We start from the raw sequence: 16,776 nt of genomic DNA on the forward strand, positions 1-16,776 counted from the left end.
ATAAATAGAAAAGTAGATAAAGTACATGGAACAATTTTTCCACCATATCGTTTTTATCTCTTTTATCGTACCACGTTAAAACGCGATAAGGAAAATGCAAAGAAATATAAAAAATATTTTTTCATCAAAAATCTGGCAAACTTTCAACGAAAAAAAGAAAACAAAAGAACAGGAAACGATCTTTCATCGAAGCGACTGAAACCGATCTAAACTTTGGATGAAAAAGAACTAAGTAAGCGAGTAAATAGAAGATATTCTTCGGTCAAAGCTACTGGCTTTGATCCAACTAATTTAAGCTCGAGGAAAAGAGATAAAAGAAACCACGAGTAAACAGAAAATATTTTTCCGTCAAAATAGATAAACTAACGCGATTAAACTGTTTCGCGTAGAATCACCTCATTGCCGATTATACCGCGACACTCGGTGCTTCGATAATCTCGAGGAACTGCCTATCTCCTCGTCCACTTGGTGCCGGATGTCTTCGAGATGACGCCCGAGTCTCGAAGAATGGCAGAACACATGAGTCACGGGTTTTTATTTAAATCTACCGCGAGATGACGCGATGAACATTCGACTGGACGTTCTAGCCGACGATCAAGGTTCCGTTCACGAATCGTTACGATGAATTCTCCTTGAATATACGTAATCCTAGGTCGTGAATAGCCAGGAAATCGTTTAGAGTCGCTGTTCGAATAATTCGTAGCGAGTATATCGGAATGCGTCGGTTAGAGAAGAAAAGAACGATTTACAAGGCTCCTTATGTTTCTTTTGCTCGTTGACCAGTTCGGATTCGCAGCTGCGCTGTTCGTGTCGTTCGAAGAAAGTTGGGAAAGTGCGTAATCGACGCACGTTCGAGAGCCTTTGGTGGTCGAACGAGAGCATCGGTGCGAGACCTGCCAGGTTTTTAGCGTACACAGCGAGCACAGGCTTCTGGGGAAATGAAAATCTTGCCGTACTACCGTCGTGTATGTGTCTTTTCTCGGCTGCTATCGATCGTATCGTTAGCTTCTTGACGAAGTTTTTATCAACAAATTTTTAGTCCTCTTTTACTACGAACCTTGGAACAGTTCGTACTAGTTACATCTAAACTTTCGTTGATCCATGGTTGTGAAAAATCAGGATAAATCTATCTAGGAACTTGGATTTGAAGATCAGAGTCAAAGTACCTACACGCGTAACGTGGTACCTCTAATTACCCATACAAAGTTGTCACATTTTCTCTTCAAAATATACGAAATATTCAAATACTCGTGTATAAAGCATCTTATAACTTTGTCCCATATCATCCCATATTATGGCTTAATCCCCATAACGTTCCTCCGTTTTCCAATAATCTCGCGATCCCAGATGAAAACCGGAATCCGCGAAAGGCGAAGAACCGTGACATCGGTCGGCCAATTTGCTTCGCCGGATTTTTCTGGCTTGCTAGGCAGCCTAAGAACGATGGTTCCGTTTTATTTATAAACGGCAGGACACGGTGATTCGCGTGCGTGCAACGAGCTGCCGGGTTGAACGCCTCCGGAGTGCAACAGACCCGATAAAACAGTAACGGAGCTCCTCTATCGCGTTCGCCGTTCTGTCGCGAAATTGTCCGACATGTTCGACTTTCCGAACCCAGTATCCGCATCCAGTAATCGACTTGCACAGTCGAGTTAATTGAAACTTGAAAATGATCGCGCTCCGGTCGCGAACGACTGACCACGCGAGCGCGCCATAATACATTTCTCTTACGTAATACAATGCTGGGGAAAAAAGTGTTACACTCGTTGCAATTGGTTCACGTGGCTGTGAGAGATCGCTCGAGACGTGCAGAATGAAATCGGATCTTTTTGTATCGTTTACTTATAAAGATATCTGTATTTTTGTAATTAGTACAGGTTAAAAATGTAAAGTGTATTTTTCATATGGTTTCAACGCAGAATTTTTATTTAGTAGAGTTTGATAGAATAGACTGGTTTATTTAGAAAATTCTTTCATTAATTTCTTGTTTTTGCAGAAGCTTTATGCAAAAGCGTTATTTTTCAAAAAATCATTCTTTTCTTATTGGCACAAATATTCGCGTTTCGCGACTTTTTACCTGTAAGAAAAAAAAACAAATTAATCGATTAATATGCGCTTTTTGCTACATGGAAAATTTAAATTGGAATTAATCCAATGTTCGACGATAATTTTATCGCAGATATCGCTTCGAGCTTAAAATAAACCTAGTCATTTGACCATTATTATACAACAGAGTAGTAAACGATACTTCTCGAATACACTCGCGTTATATTTGCTAGACCAGTTCATCACGTTGTTCGATCGTTTCATCTTCTGAAATCGAATCAGTTAAATATAAAAATCTTTGTGGAAATTGTATTTTTAATCTAATTTCGATATTTACTTTCCAGAATATTTTGTAAAAGAATCCGGACTAAGATATTTCTGCTTCCTCGATTTAGGAAGAAACCTCGATTACCAACTTCTCCAAAAATAACGATCCAGTAACAATTCCGCAAATAACTCTCCTCATAACCAATCCCTTTTCCTGATTCAACCAGTTTACCTCGATCTCAATTAAGTCGGTCGATCCACGCCATAATCCTCCCATACCGTTTCGCACATTCGTCCGCCTAAAATACAACGGTAACGGCCTAACTGGGACAACGCGCGACCTTACCAGAGAAAGGGTTAAATACCTACGTTGAATTCTTAGTACAAACCACGTGTACAACCACGGTCAAATCGTTGGACGCTTAATGGATTTACCGGCGCGGAATAAACTCTCGCGCTATAGCCACGAAATCAATTCCGAAAATTAAGTTATTGCGATCTTAACGATGTTTCGTTAATCACTCGTGCAAATACGCTATTTTCTCTCATACCAGTAATATCGAGCGACGTACTTGCTACTTTATTCCATTCCACGGAGAGAATGATTTTTTTACGTGTAATATCGTAATGCAAATTAATTCGTAGAAGCCTGTACAGATATTTTCTAATCTTTATACTTCTTGCTATATTTTCTTCCAAATTTGGCGTTACACGTCGCTCACTCAGCGGTCAATGGTCATAAAGGAAACCTGCTAAAAATGGATCTGTCTCACTGGACAAAAAATCGGGAATTTGTTACTAAAACGAATAAGACAATTCGGTTTTCTCGAATATTTCAACTTCGGATATTTCAAAAATTATCCGAGTACAAGATACAGCGAAGACTTCCTTTTACGAAAATACCCTCTCTTTCTAAAAGAGTGATAAAACTTCTCGAAGACCACGAAACACGTAGCAATTTGTGCAGAGGAGTGTACTTACGTATTCCTATACATCGTTTATCGACCGCTAAAAAAATCGGCTGCCCGTTATGCAATTAGTCCTGGCGGATGCTACGTGTATATATCGCGATCTCGGTATTTCAAGTGACCGGCTAGGTATCCTGTTAGGCCAGAAATTAATCGGTCGGGTTAAAGTTGCACACGAGCCGCTCGCCTCCGGCTATTTATGACGTCGTTCGTGACTACGTGCAACGACGATCGCGATTCTACCACGAAACCGTATCACGGAAACGATGTGTCCGCAGTTTTCACTCTGTCACGATCGCCGACTGTATCGAATATCAGCATGGTACGAGGGGAACGTAAACAGTGCAGCAAGTACAATGAAACTCCAAATTGGAGCACCAAGTAGCGACACAGTCGATTCGGTGATACGCAAGTTCGTGCGGTGATCGGTAACGTTGCATCGCTTTCTTAACACAGACGGAATAAACGTTACAAATTACAAGATACGAATAGTTGACGTTGGGATGCGAATAGGAGACGCGAATTATAAAGTGGCTGCATATGTAGAAACGTGGACGGAGAATGTCAATAACGCGACCACGCGTCGGAGTCACCGAACCACCTTTCTTATGCGAGCGTCGATGTCTCCGACGGAGGAACCAAATGATTTTTCGACGCGATCGAATATAGAATAGGTCGTTGATCATCGATAGAGTTTGGAAGCTTGATGTCTGGTCGGCACCGTGGTAAGTCGTATTTTGTGAACGAGTCAGCTCGTGTATCTACTGAACAAGCGAATAGCGTTTTGTTAATGAGAGACGAAGTTTGTGTCTCGTCGGATGTCTCGTACCTGTGTCTTATTACGTTATATGGCAACTTTATGGATACGAGGAGAGGAAATATTACGAAGAAAACGCGTTAACGAACAAGATGCAACGTGAATAAGGAAATGCATCTGTGTGCAAGAGTAGAAATAATAAATATGGAAGACCAATGAAAAAGCTATCGGGAAAACAATTTTTTACGATCTTTCATACTGGTCGCATCTACTAGCCGCTCGTTGAAACTTTTGCACGACTGTTTCCACAGACGTAGTTGCTGTGGTTTGCGAGCTGCAGTTTCATCTTCTTTGATCTCTTTTCTAATTGGTACGATAGAACTTCTTGTTGCACAAACTGATTCCTCGTACGCTCGAAACTCGAAACGCACGGGAACCGATCGGAGAGTAACCTCGTTGGCAAATCCAAACTATCATCCACTCAAATTATTATTCCTAGATCGTTTTTCTTCGACCAAAAGATCCACCATACAGGCTGCTTCTAGCTTCTAACTGGTGTTATAATTCTGTTGCCAGCAAAGTTAGAAAAAAATGATAGAAGAAAATGTTGCACCGCCTAACACGCTCTATCGTTATACCGTACAACTTTTTCATAGGTGCACCGGTGCAAAGTGCAGCCGCGCTGTGCAATCGTTTTTGCGTAAACCGATCGTTTCCCGTATACTCGAAACGCATGGAAACAGATCGGAGACTCAACCCTGTGCAATTCCATCGTCGATAAACAAACAAGGAGCTGAGTCTCGCTCGGCCTTCTCCGTTGACGCCACGAGTCAAGCCGAGTCCGCTTCTCCTCCGCCTTTCCAGCTCGCCTACGTTCACGTCTGCTTCCTTTTCTCTCTCTCCTTCGCCTCGTTCAACCTATCGGCGTGTCTTCCCGAGGAGAGAAGCCTCTTACTCAGGTGACTCGCGCCGTTCACCTGGAGAGAGAGAGAACCGGGTTCCTCAGTTTCGAACCGGTGGGCCGGAGGGAAAGAGCTCCGTGACCCTGAATCCAACTGCTCTTCGTTCGTCTTCCCTTTGTCATTTTTTTATCCGAGACTTTTTCACGAGGACCGATCGCAGATCGATTTTTCCATCGACGTTCTGCCATTCGCGTCGAAACTGTGGCCGTCGAGAATTTTAAAGAGGATTTTCCAACGGTTCAACTGTGTTTTCTGTTCGTTGCTTGAAGCGTGCACTCGAGGCTCGGTTTTGTGCAGTGAATTGTCGTCGACTCGCGCGGAGACCTTCTGTGCCGTGTACATGTACCCAGGACAGGGATCGCGGCGTGGAACGTAGGAGAGCAACAAACAAAGTAAGTTTACGAGGGAACTGCAGGAAATTCGAGGAAACCTTGAGACTCTCGCCCGAAGGATGCAACCTTCGTACTTTCGTCGCCAGACTTTGCATCGAGTTCGTCTCTCGGTGCGTGGGTTTCAAAGCTGTTGACGCTTTTGGCGAATTTTTGAAATATTTTCGGTAAATTTCACGGGAAATTTAAGAATGTTTTAAGACTGTGACTGGAAGCATGGAATCTTGAAACTTTCGTCGCGAGACTTTGCTTCGGGTTTATCCTTTGACGCGCGAGTTCGAGAATCGTTGACACTTTTCACGAATTTTTGGAAAGTTTGTAGTAAGATTTTTGATAAATTTAAGAAACCTTAAGACTGCGATTCGAAGCGTGCGACCCTTTTCTCTCGAGTCTGCTTTCAACTTATTTTACAGAGAGATAACGTTTGAAAATTACCGACAATTTGAAGTGAATTCAATAAAAAAATGGTTCTAATATCGGAAACTTAGAATCTTCTTCGTGCGACTTTTCCTTGAATTTGTTCTTTCGGAGTATGAGTTTCAGTTGTTGACACTTTCGATGAATTTTTGATTTCGAGGAAGCCTTGAGACCGTAGCTCGAAGAATGAAACCTTGAGACTTTCATCCTGAGACATTCCTTTCAATTTATCCTTTTATACATAATGTTTGAGAGTTATTGCCAATCTTGATGAATTTTTAGTAGAGTTAGGGTTACGGATATAACGATGTTGCTTAGGTTGCTGATGAGGATGTTGCGAGTAATACGGTTAGGCTTGGTCGAGTTAGAAAGACGCTAATTAGAAACAGTTTCTAACGAGCCTGAGCTCGATATACCGCAATATGGTTCGTTTTGATGGACGTTGGCAGAAGAACGCAGGAAGAAGGATGGTTCTAACGTTAGTTAAATCCGAAGATTAAGTGCACCGCTTTCTTTGATGTCTTCTTCGAAGTTCAATTTTGAAATGTTACATCGGTGCAGAAATTGTTATTATAAAAAACTACAGAATTTCACTGGGTAATCTGTTTGTTGCAACATTTAGAGACTGAAACGTATCTCTATTTACGTTTGATCTTTTCCATCGTGTCTATGAAAGTGAGTACGAATTCGCATAAACATCCATGACCTATCGATAGACGATTCATCGAATCAATTAGTTTCAAATATGCTCTCTGTCGATAAACTTGTTTCAGAGTTCTGTAAATAACATTCGATTAAATTTTGAGAAACGAATACGATAAACGTAACGCGATCGATGAGGACAATATACAACATTCTGTTGCATTTCTTCTTAAATAAATAAACGATATGCAAAATACGCGACAACCCATTGTTAAATTACTCCAAAGACTATGGCAATTTTTCCGCATCTGAAGTACGAATTTGCATAAACATCTGCAGTTCGGTTACAATGTATCGAGGAAGACAAAACGAGGATAATCGCTACTGCGAGTTGATAGAGGATGGAAAGAAGGATAGGAAATGCAAGATACGCATTCTCTGACGTTTCATTTTGTTCTATTCCGAGCGTTCGAGCATTCGAAACGGCATGTTCCTTCTTATTTCTTCTCTTAGACTTCGTTTCAGCGCAGAACTCGCGCGATTTTCGTTCTGCTCAGTGAGCTGTCGCATACATCGACTCCGGCTACGTAAAATGTGGAAACGGAAGCCTCGGGCTCGTACATTAAATCTCCCGTAATGCTACGTTTTTCATTTTCGCCTCGGTTGCGCCGCAAGATCGAAAACTTCAGAAATTTTCATTTCAAACCATTGGAAAAATATTCGTAGCATAAAATGCTACGAATAAAATTTTACATTGCACTGCGATCCTTAAAGCTACACCTGACGATAGCGTATCCTTGTACGTAAATATCGAGATAATTCGTGGCCTCGTACAGGACACGATAATCGATACAGATTATCAAGGAAACGATCGATCGGATTATCTTGTACGCGTGGAAAATAATCGAGCAAAACGTACCGAAAAAGCACGCGAGAGATATTTGCAAAAGTTGTTGCAAAATGATGCATAGACGATCGTGCGTCGGTTTTATCAATTTTTTGATCTTCGCTGTAAAATTTTACGACGCAGAAAATTCGAGAAGCGTGAAATTCGGAATCTGATTGGTGGAACTTGTTTACAGCATCAAAGTGAATAAAACTAAGCGCTAGGGAAGACTTAAGGATACGAGTGCAAAAATTAGGACAGTGGTAGAAGAAATACTTTGAATTAATTTTTCGATCTTTTGTTCACTGATTTTCAATTCCTACCAAAATCTTCGTTCCGTCTGTAATTAGTTCGTCGACGATCCATTAAAAAATATAATTCTGCATAAATAAGAAAAGAGTATTCGTAAAGTTACGTTATATTCTCAAACGAGCAAACTAAATCTTTCCCATTAAACTGGTCTTTCGCTTTGCTATCGGTCCAAGTTCCTATCGAGCCAGATGTTTAAATCTCTCCTAATTATAAAAAATAGCCTTCCTCGCGGATTTCTTCCTTATAAGAGAACAATGTAGCCACCATTTTCGTCCTGAACAGGAACTACCGGTTCGTCGCTAGAACATAAAACGCGTACCGTAAAATTCGCGAGCTAGAAGTCGCGCAAGAATGGCGGAGCTGAATTGATGGAAGAGAAAGCTCGTTCCTCGAACGACGAAATCCGAGAGTGCCCCGTAGCGTTCTACGTTCCTTGACCACGCGAATAGACTGTCTAATACCGCGACCGACCACGGGAATTAAGAAAATCGCCTACTATTTTGTTAATAAAAACGGAAAAAAATCTCTAGCTCCTCAAATGGAAAGCTTATTTGAATCAATACACCGTTTCCTTCTTCGTAATTTGCGCTCGTTTCTTTGCTCGTTGGTCTATTCGCGTGCACGATAGAAAGTTATAGCTGCGCTATTAGCCATTGTCGTTTAAATTATTTCAACTTAAGATATTACATTCGTTTTATCCGTTTTCGTATATTTATTTACATTTATTTAATTAGATTTAGTACCGCTGAATGTTGGCTGAATAATAATTTAAATAATAATTTAACAATTACTACGTGAAGACACGTAGATATCGCACCTAGTTATAATTAACGTCGACTTTTATTCAGATTAAAATATAATTACGTATATCCATTTTATTCTCGTATCATATAATTTTAACCATAATAGAGACTGGTTGTTCTAGTTTTAATTGTAAATTCATTTTAAATAACTCTCAAATATTCGTAGAACGATAACATGGGACATTTAATTTTTATAATAAGATCAGCAAAAAATGTAGAATCTTTGTTGTCGAATTATTATATTTTCTCATCGTCTAACTTCATCCGCGTATACGGGTCGTGTGCTTATATAAACACGTCCGATGAAAATAATAAGTACGTGATAAAGATGTAATCGTTGGATGTTGTCAAAGGATGAGGTAATGAAACAACAGCATGATCGAGTCGATAAAAATCAACGAATATGTTATAATAAAATATCGTGCAAAATTGTTAGCCTATTTATCTCACCGATTTTGCAATAACGCAAATAAATCCCTAGATAGTTATGATTTCTTTCGGCAAATTATTTAAGAATGTTTCGATAAATACTACTACCTTGACCTAAATGTTGCACACCAGGTACAGGATGTTTTATTTGCAACGATTCAACAGAGGAAAGGGAATATAAAGTATAGGAAACAGCTGCTTGAAATATTGGAAAGAAAATGACGAAGAATAAGAGACTATATTTATCGTAATTTTCACATACTGTATTTTATTTTATTTGTAAAAAAATCCATCATCGATCGTTTAATTATCTGGAACACTCTTAATATCGTCGTTCGTTCTTCTTTTTCCATCCGAAATCTAACTTAATAACGAACGAATTGAAGATACCTACGCAAAGGTAATTAAAAATGATAACAAAATTAAAATTAATTATATCTTTCTACTCGGCTTAAAAACTCCAAAATTCCCATTTGGTAAATATTCCAACTACCATATCCTTCGCACGGCATTGCATCCATACCAGCCTACGTGAAACATCCTGTACACCTTACACTACACATTTAACCTCGATATCGCTGTTCGTTCGTTTTTCCATCGGAGATATCTACCTAATAGCGGCGGACAAGTGAAAACGCCTATACACCAGCTATAGATTACTTTGGAATTCAGTGACCAGGTACAACTGGTTCTGCTTTCCTTAGATTAGTCCTGGCCACATGACCGGTCGTTATACGAACGTGGTAAGAAAAAACGTGGCTGGAATTATGTGGCTTTTGGGTTAGGCCAGGTAGGCGAGTTATGCTCGACGAATGCGTGGGTAGACGGTTAGAGGCGAGTCTTGGAACCTCTGCAACAGCCTATTTGTTACGGTTTCGTTCGACCGTTTGACATCGACCTGTTTCGCCCAACGAAATTTCCTTGAGACTTCCTCTTGGTTAGAAAACATGTAGACTGGAACTCGATAATTTTGCATTGAATCGCAAGCAACGAGAGAATCATCCACTCGATTGTTCTTTTAGCAAGTTCTTTCATCGGTTCGGCTAATCATGGCTGGAGTTTGCGTTTTCGTAATAACCGCACCAATAATGGCCAGGTTATTGAATCTTTCATTTTCATATTTATTTAGGTATTCGTTGCTTGAACGTGGAATTATTTATTAGTTTGAACGTCGAAGGAATCGGTCGCGGTAATTATAGATAATTGGGATTTGTTTTTCTTGTAATTAGATACGGAATAACGCGGCTATTGAAGCGTTTGATTTTATTATCGAACGGAGGAAAAAAGATATAGAAGTAGGAGAATGAAACTGTTTGTTCGGAGATTAACGGAGATTAACGTTTAGATTTTTAGATCCGGAGGATTCATGTAGGAGAAATTAAGATCGACAACCTTTACGCTGCGTAATTGACCCGACTATTCTTTAGATTATTCTTTAAATGCGTCAATTTTAAGAAAGATGTATAATAGAACAGAATTTCACGTTGACTTATAGATAAAGATGTTCTTTTCTATTAGCGATTTAGATCGAACACATTAAATCCCTTTTTTGCGATATCGAGTTATATTTACGACATAGAATTCAAAAAAAGCGTGTCGTATTTATAAGAAAAATTAGCTTCGATCTACTACTAAGGTTTAATTTGATACTACAGGTATATAAATTATTTTGCGATCATCTTTGTCACGACATATGTAACAGGATTTTGATAATATAATGCTAATAAACCTACTTGGATTAAGTTCGAAATATACTGGAGATCTGAACCCCTTCACCGAAGGAATTTATTTAACCTAAGCACGTTTGCAACGCTGCAAGATGCAACTAAACAAAATAATTCCATCGAAGAGTACATTACCGTGTCTCTATCTTAGCAATTCTTCTACGATTAAAATTTATTTACACATTCCACGCAATAATCGTAAAATTATATGGAGCGTTTCAATCTCGGTCGCTATTTGCTAACTTTAATCGAGATCAACGTACCACTGAACGTGGTAGTAGATGTGAATTTAAATAAAATAGATAATAATAATAATGATAATAAACTGTGCTGAGACCAATAATAATAATCAAGATTCCACTTAGAATGAAATAAAATAAAGTAAATTGAAGTTAAATTAAACTAAATTCAGGTAAAATAAAATAAAACAAACGTAGGTACTTGAACGTCCTGCGTTAAATTCCAGTAGCGACTTCATCTTCCCACGATGGTTAGCAGGATGCACGGTAGAAGAAGATATAATCGAATCTAACTAGAACGCGACAAAATTCGGTCTGTAACGCGCGGATCGTGACTTAAACAACAAATTTACGCGAACCGAGGCGTAACTTGGTTAAGGTACCGTTATCTTCTGACAGGTACCATCGTCCTAAGACATTCCAATCGCGTAACAAATTTCGAATCGCGTTCCAGGACGACGTTTCGTCGTACTCGATGGCAGCTTCTCGCCCGATTATGTTTCTCGATTCTTTAACACGTTGACTGCTACGACTTGGATCGTCAGTGACCCAAGTCGTTAAATTTTTTATAACGAAAATAAATATAATAAAAGGAAGATAAATTTCGTGGACTAAAAAGTTGCGGACAATGCGAACGACCTAGATAACACGGTTAAAAACAAAAGTATGGAAATATAATATAATATTTTGGTGAAATGAAATCTTATGCTGTGGTATATTTTAATCTATCGCAGCTTTCGTGGGAAAATAGAGAACTACGTACATGGAATTGGCGCGAAGGTCAACGTGTTAACCGAGATAATCTGGCTTCTGAAAAGGTAACGAGAACGGAGTAATCTTTAAAAAATTCTTTATAAAAGTTACGTGTACACAGTACAGAAGCTGTAATATTTTAACAATGACGTTTTTACAAGTGAAAGATATCGAAGATCTCGGGGTTACAAGACATCAAGATATCTTCCAGGCAGCATATCATACATTTTTATCTTCGTTGCAACCAACGAATTTAAATCTCTATTCGGATAAGTTTCTCTTCAAAGTACCTATATATTGCATAATGATTTCAAATGGATGAATTCTAGCCGAATGTGGACCATTCGCCGTAGAATATAAAATAAACAAAATTCCTGCGTTACATCTTCACGTTCACTGTACTCGTAAAATATTATGTCGCATAGAACTATTCGCTAAATTACTTGCTCACTTACCATGCAGAGTTAGAGATGGTCGCATACAAACTGTGGTTTAGTATACGACGTGTGCAATGAATAAATACGATGAGCAAATAATTAATCAAATACTCTGGTAATCTTAACAGAGTGTAGGTATGCTTCTAACAAATATCTTGCAACTTCTCGAATTCGTTTCAAATCTGACCGACGAGATCGCGATAATCGTTTAAATGGAATTTAAAAAGCATTTTACATAAAACACACGGATGACGTATTCGCAAAAAGTTTCCACGAATATTTAAATACTTTCGCGAACTACTTCGTACGTATGTACTTATCGAACGATACTCTCAAATATCTCACAACCAAAAAGTTAAGTCCCACTGGTATGTAGGTATTTAGTGGCGAGAGAAAAGAAGAAAGCCAAAAATCCAAGTACCTGCCACCACGCGATATCAACGTTGCTTTCTCGTTGCAACGATTTTGCGGCCGATCGTTAAACATTTTCCAACACGGTGGAACGTGGATATAGCTGTTCCATGGAACCAAGCAACTATGACCACGCCCTGCGCGCTACCGAAGCGCTATTCAGGCTATCTATCAGGACTAACTGCACCGCACACTGAGCACAGTGTCGTAAATTCGCGAGCCGTGTCCGCTCCGTGAACCGACAAGAAAGCCGTATCCCGGATATTTCAAGTATGTCGGTCGATTGGCAAGAAATCGGCGAAATCGATTGCCTGTTCTGTTAGACGAACTTTTCGTGCACTTTGCTTCGTTGTTGTCAAATTTTCTTTGGGGACCGCGATGGAAATTGAAAATAATCAAATCACATTGAGATATAAGAAAATAAAATTCAAACTCATGGTGTAATAACAAGCTTTAGAATTAACGACGAAGAAAAATTTGAACCTGATAAATTCCACGGAAACGCCACAAATTCGACCGAACACGATGTTTAATCGTAAAAGCATGGAACACGCGTTTGGCTGAAACGAATTAAATTACCTTATGCCTTGGTTACGAATGGTTTCACGTAATTATCAAGGAAAACGGGTATTCAGAGAGAAAAGTTTCGCTCGAACCACGTTAGAAACGGAAACTCAAAAGCCAGAGTTACGAAATATCATTGCAAGATAATATTGCAATGTGGTCAGACCGCATCGCGGCACAACACCGACACACCCCGTACAATACGCTTGGCATTCACTAAGGCGTTCCTCTTATACGTTTATTATACATTTATACGTGTCTTCTCGACATTTTAAACGAGCAGTAAACAAATTTCCCTGTTACGACGAACGTGCTCGTTGCTGCGACCAGCAACGTGACGTTATCTATTCTCGAATCATAATAACCACTAACCTTGATGCTTCGTGTATAAAATATCGCTGCAAGGTCTTTTCCATGATATACGGTCGATCAGGAACATTTATATCGTAAAATGCTTTCGCGTATAGTGGCAACAGTAAGTATTTGCATTAACCCTTATTTTCCAATAAACCGTTCTTTTTCTTGTCAGCTTCTACATTCTTTCATTTTCATAGTTATACGAAAGTATCAAATTTAACCTATAATACTTAAATTTGACTAATTAGCATATAAATTTCGTAATGAATAGAACGACGTGCAATTACCTTTCGTAGCTACGGTATATATCGTATGTGTCGTATAACACACGTTGCGATCGAAAATCTAATGCGACTATATGTTTATGGCAAATGTCTCGTGGTTTTTATATACGTTTCCAGATCGGTTTCGAATTCTGCCAACGATATAATCGCGATTAGATCGAAAACATACATCTATATGAATATAATTAAAAAAATGGATCCTGGGAAAAATGGTTTACTCTGTTACGCATTATACAGAGCATTATACTTTGGGTATTTTCAATATTCTTGCTTATTATGTACATTTTACGTGTACCTTTATTCTCCTTATTATTAGGCACGCTTTTTCACTTTCAGCTTTCCCATAAATGCATAAAAATACGCTTCAATCGTAACAGTTATCTCTGTTGCGTATAATACATACATAAAAATATCTAATGGTGTCCCTCGCGATGATCGTCGCTCCTCGTTCGTTACTAACTCGACAATAATCGCGCTCGCAGAGCTCATCGTACTAATGAGTTGAATATTAACGACGTTAACGGTAGAGCCAGTCGACGCGCATATGTACGTAGCAAAAGCAAAACCGGGCAACCGGTAGAGAACGTTGCTAGAGTCGATAATTACGCTGTGGAATTCAGCGAGAATTAATCTGACCACCATCGAATCGTCTTCTACTAACTACGCGATCTACTTAACTATGCAATTCTTCGAGAATACGAGAGGACCGAATTAAACACGTGTCGACATCTGGTTTCGATATAACCGAGTGGGAAATTCACCTGTTGCTGGTCTGTCGTTGCTGGATAGGTTCTAAGTTAGAAGGCTGGAGGAACTAGGAATGCGCTTGCTCAATAATTCTTGCCTCTGGATGACGAAAGAGGCTCGAAGAACGTTGCGTCTTTGCTCGCTCGATTCTGGCCTCTCGATTCTCTCTCCTCATCGTCGGTAGTTACTTTGCATTGGGAATTGGTGTGACGAGTTCGGTCGAGGAATCGTACGTAGACAGTTTAAGGTTTGAAAGTTTTTTGGGAAGCTGAAATTCTACGGCGATGATTTTAGGAAAGAGAATTCTCGAGTTTTGGGAACAATTTTTGCAGAAGCTACGATCTGAAATTATTCCTCGATATGAAATTATTCTGAAATAATTCGAGTTACGGAAAAGATTGAAATCGCATTCGAGAATTTTTGCAGAGCTAAGAATCCTATTAAACGAAGTTTAAAGGAATAATTGTCGAGTCGTGGAAAAGACACATAAATAATAGTATCAAAATTATCTTTGATATTGAAACGAAGGTTTTATGAAATCAACTTTAGGAAAAAGAAATATTTGCATTAAGAAAGAGACACGATAAATCGTTCTAAGGATTTCATGAAACAAAGCTTCGGATAGAGAAGATTTGAACGACGCTATCTTGAAATAAATCGTAAGAAAAAAAAAGATTGGTCGATCCGTTGATCTTCCATTGCAAAAGGTACCGTAGTTTTTCGTTTTTACCATAGTCTTCGATTTCCAAATGAATCGTTCTATACCATTTTATTAAATCAAGATGCGCACGATGTATGCCGCGAATTACAGTACAACGTTCCGTTTAAAAAAGAAATTTGCACGCGTCAGACGTTGAGCGCACCGCAAGGATTCAGCTTTTCGTAGTAGGTGTAGGTTTCAGGTTTTCTTGTGGGAATAACACGGCTGAAGGAAGTTGGAGAGCCGGCTTTGTTACGAGGGGGCCCTCTTCTTAACCCTATCTTCGCTATACGCGCGTTGCACACAACGAAGCCGGCTGTTTTTACGTGCGTGCGTTTAATTTCGCGTTACCCTCGCCGCTCACGCGAAACTTTCTTGTTAAAAGCAATTTCGACCAACCAACCAATGAATACGGCGACGTTGCTCCTTGAATTCGCAATCGATGCTCGGTTTTGACTTCTCACTTCCTGTTCATCCGTCAGATTGTCATGGTGTCTTCGTTCGCTGAATTTTGAATTATTAGTGAAAAGCTTATTTACGAATGTATTAAACATGTTCCTTTTTGAGGCGTTCGTCTATTGTTCGAGAATATATTATATCATTGTTTGTTATTATATTATCGTTTGTTATTTGGAAGAACGAATATAATCTCGGTTCGTGCGTTTGCTATGGTAAATAGTATACGAATCGAGTTATTTTCTACAGAATTAGGAAATACATCGACTGGTATATAGAAAAATGTATAGTTCCGTTTAAAAAGGGCAAAGAAAATCCTTGAAATCTCGAAGCCATCGAGTATATAAGAACTGTCACCGTCGCAAGATGTCCACCCCGAGGCAAATCAAGTTTCGTTCGAAACGCTTTTTCCAAATGAAACGAGTCATCTACGATAAGAGACCAAGGACTTTGGTGAACCGCTGCGTTCAACAACGTTCCAACTAGCTGTAAGTCTAAAGAACGCTGAAACTCATTGTGAAATCGAACAACTGCGAACATGGTCGTACATCGGCTCTAGTTTCCGCTAGCCGTTGATAAAAGACGATGGTATTCTAATTGCGCGAACGTTAGCCTCGCGATGTATTATTAAACGCTGGCGCGCGCGAGCGCGTTTTTATTAATCATGCCAGTCGACCGTATTCCCGTTAGCCGTGGGACGTAACAAGTCGGACAACGCGATCACGAGCGCATCGATGATGACCGGAAATTAGATCACATCCTCTGACGCGAGAAGGATCTTGCTGGTGATCCACGAAAGGACACGCGTGCTTCGTTTATGGTGCACATGGTAATAACGCGTAAGGTAATTAGGTCACGTGTCGGCCCATTCATCCAAAGAACCGCGAACGACTCACAATGAACTGTACAAATGGCCGACTGATGGCAGTTTCCATTTGCATATTACGAGGCAATGCGCTCTCTGAAACAAGAGTGCTCTCTCACAATTACGTGTTTTAATTATAACAGTGTACGGTGTATGCTCTGTTATAGGATGAAATGTGTTGGAATATTTATGTAGGTCTTTGGGAATTCATAGCGTATGGGATTAGTAGGTTATTTATTATAGGATTTAATATCGATACGTTTTCGATATTAGATTTCCGATTTAGACCGATCAAGTCATTTTTCTACGACTTTTTCAGAGATTTGTAATTTAAAGATCAATTGTTCTGGAATCTTTCCAC

The 16,776-nt window shown here is 39.4% G+C and overlaps 1 protein-coding gene across 3 annotated transcripts in view; it reads left to right on the plus strand.

Annotated features, from left to right (window-relative positions):
- Nucleotides 1–3,750: 3,750 nt before the first annotated feature.
- LOC117210572 (sushi, von Willebrand factor type A, EGF and pentraxin domain-containing protein 1) overlaps nt 3,751–16,776 on the plus strand; it is a 51,600-nt gene continuing 38,574 nt past the window's right edge. For 2 of the 3 annotated variants that reach the window (XM_033453717.1, XM_033453719.1), the window contains exon 1: nt 5,018–5,392. The gene's annotated coding sequence lies outside the window, so the exon portion shown is untranslated. Of the gene's footprint in view, nt 4,007–5,017; nt 5,393–16,776 lie in introns of those variants that run through there. The other variant, XM_033453718.1, reaches the window with a different exon arrangement.

This window comes from Bombus bifarius, unplaced genomic scaffold, assembly GCF_011952205.1.
Source record: "Bombus bifarius isolate JDL3187 unplaced genomic scaffold, Bbif_JDL3187 scf7180000008206, whole genome shotgun sequence".
Classification (NCBI taxonomy): Eukaryota; Metazoa; Arthropoda; class Insecta; order Hymenoptera; family Apidae; genus Bombus; species Bombus bifarius.